This window comes from Zingiber officinale, chromosome 10A (genome assembly GCF_018446385.1).
Source record: "Zingiber officinale cultivar Zhangliang chromosome 10A, Zo_v1.1, whole genome shotgun sequence".
NCBI classification, from domain to species: Eukaryota; Viridiplantae; Streptophyta; class Magnoliopsida; order Zingiberales; family Zingiberaceae; genus Zingiber; species Zingiber officinale.
In genome coordinates this window covers 51,114,676-51,120,675 of record NC_056004.1, presented here as the reverse complement: position 1 = coordinate 51,120,675, position 6,000 = coordinate 51,114,676, and positions in this window count along the sequence as shown.

The window sequence follows — 6,000 nt, the reverse complement described above, 5'->3', positions numbered from 1 at the left end:
CAGCCCTCGCTTTGCTAAACTCTAAACCCTCAACGCGCGCGCGCCTTCTCCTCACCACTCCTCTCCACGAGTTCTCCTCTCCACTCCTCTCCACGAGCGCCTTCTCCTCTCCACGCGCGCCTTCTCCTCTCCTTGCCGCGTGATCTCCTCTGAACCCTAATCTCGACCCAAACTCCTCACGCAAAACTCCTCACGCCGGCCCAACTCCTCCAAGTCGAGATCCCTAATCTCGCATTTCCCCATCTCCTCAATCAAAGTCAGCTTACCCTTCCTAATCTTCTCACGGCGGAGGCGACGGAGCCGAGATCCCTCAATTTCTTCTACTATCCGACGGAGCCGTAGCACTGCCACGCGGTTCTTCGATCCGGCTCCTCGATATCTTTGCTCTTGCCCTCACTGTTCCTCCCTCTCTCTGCTCTTCCTTACCTTCACTGCTCGTTCTCGACTTCGCTCTCTCATCCCTTCGTAATGGCGTCTCCACGAGTGCCTTCTCCTCTCCTTCTCCTCTCCACGAGCGCCTTCTCCTCTCCACTCCTCTCCACGAGCGCCTTCTCCTCTCCACGAGCGCCTTCTCCTCTCCTTGCCGCGTGATCTCCTCTGAACCCTAATCTCGACCCAAACTCCTCACGCAAAACTCCTCACGTCGGCCCAACTCCTCCAAGTCGAGATCCCTAATCTCGCATTTCCCCATCTCCTCAATCAAAGTCAGCTTATCCTTCCTAATCTTCTCACGGCTCCTCAACTCCTCTGAACCCTTCGATCTTAGTTCCTTCCTCGCAGAGCAGATTCGAGAGTAGGAGGAACGGAAGAAAGAAAGGTAAAATTTCTTCCATCCTCTAGAATAAGATTTTGTTTATTTTTGATTATTTTCCGAACTAGCCATTTTGCCGGATTCATACTGCATCAATTTTCCCCCTCCCCTGATTGTATTTTCTCATGATTTAATCTGGAATTTTTAAACGTTTAGCTATAGACTTTGGCAGTAGGTATTAATCCTTAAAAATAGCATGAAGCATATAACATGCTATCCTTTTTTCTCAAATTCAGTGTGAAGCTGTTGGCCAAGTTGCAGATATTATTCACATTCCAGCCTTTCTTTGTCGTCAGGTATAATGTGCAGCTTGAAATTAATCAATCTCTAGTGTTATTCTACTATTATTTTTATTGTGTACCCTTAATGCGCAGAGAATATCTCTCATTTTTATTGTATCTAAAACTTGTGTTCTGCATTATCTCATCTTAATTCTGGGTAGTGACTTGTGCCTACTCAGTTTGTTGAATTTATATCAACTACTATTGTTATATTTATGTCACATGCCTTCTAAGAGCTTAATGGCTTAAGTATGATTTAATACATCATGCACTATTGCATTGAGTTGCTTATGTTGATGTCCCTTTGAGGAAGTTGCAGATTCTCAAGTGCTAAAGAAACAAAGTTGCTTATTATAAGTTATAATTCAAGCATTTTCCTGGAATGGTTTCATTTTTCAACTAAAGGTTAACATGTTTCAATAGAGAATATGTTTTGGTGAATGCTCCAATATTATATGACTCTACAATTTATACCAAGGCAAAAGTACCTAACTACCTATACGTAGACTCTAACAAACATGTACATATGGATAATATAGATAACTAGGTTATCTCCCCAAGTGAGAAAATTGCTATTGGGATTGCATTTTGATGAGAAACCTGTATGGTCAAAAATTTTCAGGTAGAAATACAATTTTGATTAATTGTTTAAATATTTTGTTATAGTTTCACACTATTGTTTGTGTTAATATTTTTAGGTATTAGCTCATTGTTGATTGATTAGTTATAAAGAATGGACAAAGATTGGATGTCAAAGGATAGACTATCACGTGAATATGAGAATGGAGTTGAGTCTTTCTTGCAATTTGCAATGGAAAACACTAATGATCCGAATATGGGAATATCTTGCCCATGTGCAAAATGTGGCAATCTAAAGAAGAAAAATATACAAACTATCAGGGCACATCTGTATTGTAACGGTATAGATATGACATATCATACATGGATATGGCACGGCGAAAGATCTACGATAGGGATTTCACAAAATGAAAGTGACCAAGTAGGGCCAAATGAATATGTTCGTGAGGAACCAATAAATATGGTTCATGATGCATATGATAGTTATCTTGAGAATCCAACCCAATTCAATAAGCTTCTTGAAGATGCCGAGACACCTTTATATCCGGGATGCACTAAATTTACAAGGTTATCTGCAATTGTGAAATTATTCAACTTGAAGGCCAAATATAGTTGGAGTGATAAAAGTTTCACTGACCTACTCAGTTTGTTAGGAGAAATACTTCCAGATGACAATAAATTGCCTTTATCTCTGTATGATGCAAAGAAAAGCTTATCTGCATTAGGGATGGATTATGTAAAAATTCACGCTTGTCCTAGTGATTGTGTCTTATACCGAAGGAGTATGAGGATTTAACTAATTGCCCTACTTGCGGGATGTCAAGGTGGAAGTTGGGAAAAAAAATATGATAAATGAAGGAATTCCTGCCAAGGTTTTGTGGTACTTCCCCCCTATTCCAAGATTTCAAAGAATGTTTCGGAATAAAGAGATATCTAAGGAGTTGACTTGGCATGCCGAAAAAAGACTTTGTGATGGATATTTACGCCATCCAGCTGATACACCTTCTTGGAAAATAGTTGATCGCAAATGGCCAGATTTTGGTATTGAGGCAAGAAATCTCAGATTGGCTATATCAGCTGATGGGATGAATCCTCATGGTTTAATGAGTTCTGCATATAGTTGTTGGCCAGTTTTAATGATTACTTATAATCTTCCTCCATGGTTGTGTATGAAGAGAAAATTTATGATGCTCACATTGTTAATTTCTGGTCCCAAACAGCCGGGAAATGATATTGATGTTTACTTAGCACCTCTAATTGATGACTTAAAATGCTTATGGGATATAGGTGTCGAAGCATATGATGCATATCGCCAAGAAACTTTTATGCTTAGGGCTATCTTATTATGGACGATCAATGATTTTCCTGCATATGGGAACATGTCAGGATGCATTGTGAAAGGATATCATGCATGTCCTATTTGTGGTGAAGATACCTATTCAACAAGGTTGAAGCATAGTAGGAAAATGTCTTATACAGGTCATAGAAGGTTTCTACCTGCAACTCATCCTTATCGAAGGCAACGGAAGGCATTTAATGGGAACCAAGAATTTAACCCTGCTCCAAAACCATTAAGTGGCGATGAAGTTTTTGAAAGAGTTGAAAGAATTAATTGTCATTGGGGAAAAATGAGTAGAAAGTCTCAGTCGAATGATGATGTAAAATCATGCTGGAAAAAAAATCAATTTTCTTTGAACTTCAGTATTGGAAACATCTATACATTCGACATGTTCTTGATGTGATGCACATTGAAAAGAATATTTGTGAAAGTCTTATCGGAACGTTACTTGATATTCCAGGAAAAACAAAGGATGGAGTAGCAGCGAGATTAGACCTTTTGGAAATGAATGTCAGGACAGATTTGGCACCAAGGATGGGGAGAAGAAAACATTTTTGCCAGCAGCTTGTTATACACTTAGTAAGGATGAGAAAAGGAAAATTTTGAATTCTTTGTTTGGAATACAACTTCCATCATGTTACTCATCTAATGTTAAAAACCTCGTGTCGTTGAAGGACTTAAAACTTATTGGCCTTAAGTCACACGACTACCACGCTTTAATGCAACAATTGCTTCCTGTGGCGATACGTGGTGTTTTGCCCAAACATGTTAGAGACACTATCACTCGCTTGTGTTTCTTCTTCAATGTGTTATGTAATAAAGTGATAGATGTTTCAAGGATGGATGATATGCAAAGAGAGATTGTGACAATATTGTGTTTACTTGAAAAGTATTTCACCCTTTATTTTTCGATATAATGATTCATTTAAGTGTTCATCTTGTGCGGGAGGTGAAACTGTGTGGACCGGTTTGGTATAGGTATATGTATCCATTTGAAAGATACATGAAGATTTTGAAAGGTTATGTGCGAAATCGCAATCGACCTGAAGGGTGTATGGCTGAATCTTATATTGCTGAAGAGGCTGTTGAATTTTGCTCAGACTATCTGTCTAGTGTGCACACAATTGGGATCCCATCAAGTCATCGACAAATAGAACTTACTAAGCCTTTATCAGGTGCAGTAGTCTACTCCACTACTCACGATGAGTTGACGCAAGCACATCGTTATGTATTGGCAAATGATGCTGAGATTGATCTCTATATCGAGTAATGTATCTAACTTATTAATATTTTAATGTGGTTTGCTTACATTCTGTTGGTTTATTTATACCAAATAATTTGATTAGGGAACACATGACGTATTTGAATGCAAGATTTCCTCGTAAGGCTAAGTCCAAGAAGTGGTTACAAGATGAGCATAATCGAACGTTTATTACTTGGTTGCGTGATCGTGTAAGTTTCTTTAGTATTACATATTGGCATACATTCATTTTCATATTTATGCATAATTAAATATTTATTGCATAAAAAATTTAGGTTGTTGATGTAGTTGACCATTCCACTCATCAAGTTTCAGAAAGATTGATGTGGATAGCTCGCGGGCCTAACAAGCAAGTACTAAAATACTCTAGCTATTTGATTGATGGGGTTACTTATGCTACAAAAGAGCGTGATGCTATACGAGTTGTTCAAAACTCCGGAGTCAGCTTAGTTGCAAAGACAATGCAAGTTGCAAGTGCAAAGGATAAAAATCCTATTGTGTCAAATATGGTTTTTTATGGAGTTATAGAAGAAATATGGGTAGTTGATTACCATAAATTTCAACTTCCAATGTTTAAATGTAATTGGGTGGAGCATAATAACGGCATTAAAGTAGATGATCTTGGTTTCACATTGGTAAACCTCAATAGACTTGGATTCAAATCTGACGCTTTTATCCTGGCAAGCCAAGCAAAGCAAGTATTTTACATTGAAGATCCCGAAGAACCTTTATGGAGTGTTGTACTTGCAAAACCAAAAAGAGACTACTTTGAATACCTAAAGGGCGAAGAGTTAGAGGACACCGCTATCCACTATCAATGTTTTAGTAGGGGGTTACCATCAATGGATATTGACGGAGAAGATGATAATGAACCACCATGTATTCGTGAAGACTGTGATGGAAGTTGGATTGACAATATTTAATTGCTGAATTTTTGCTTTTGATTATAAGTGTGTAAACAATTTACCTATGAGGATGAATTTGTGGACAATATTAATATGTTATATTCCTCACTTTAATTCGAATCAGATATGTTGTGATGTTATTGCAAGTTTCTGCTTTTATCTTTTATTTTTTTTCATACTGTTGTGAATTTGTTGGTGTAAATATATCATCTTGCTGTGAGTTTATGCATGTTTCTAACTAAACTTATGTTGATCAGTCTAAGTTGTTACAGATCAATGGATTCTACTAGAAAGAGTAAGAGAATAGGGCAACTTGCAAAGTTGGACAAGGGTAAAGAAGTCATTACAGCTGCCCGTGAAGAGAGTTGCGAGGGTGATAAAGTGTTGGATTCCAAAGACACTATCTCCTCAAGAACTTCTAGAGGTCGCACACAGTTGGATAAGATTACAAAGCAAAGAATGCAAGGTATTAGAAATGAGGTGTCATTCAATAATTTTGGACAACCGATAGGACCAGCTGCTGTAGCCATGCAAAGTTACATTGGTGTCTTGGCTCGGCAAAAGGTTAATATTAAATACAAGACATGGAAGCAAGTCCCAATTGCTGTCAAAGAATTAATATGGGAATCAGTCAATGTAAGCAAGTTAGCATGTTTTAACAATTATAATATTTCACTACTAATGATAGATATATTTTATGTTTGTCTTAATTAATCTTATTAATGTTTTCCACTTATTTGATGTACAGTTGATTTATAATGTTGACTCAAAGTGGAAAAAGGGATGTTTGAGGTCTGCAAACAGTAAGTGGAGGCAATACAAGA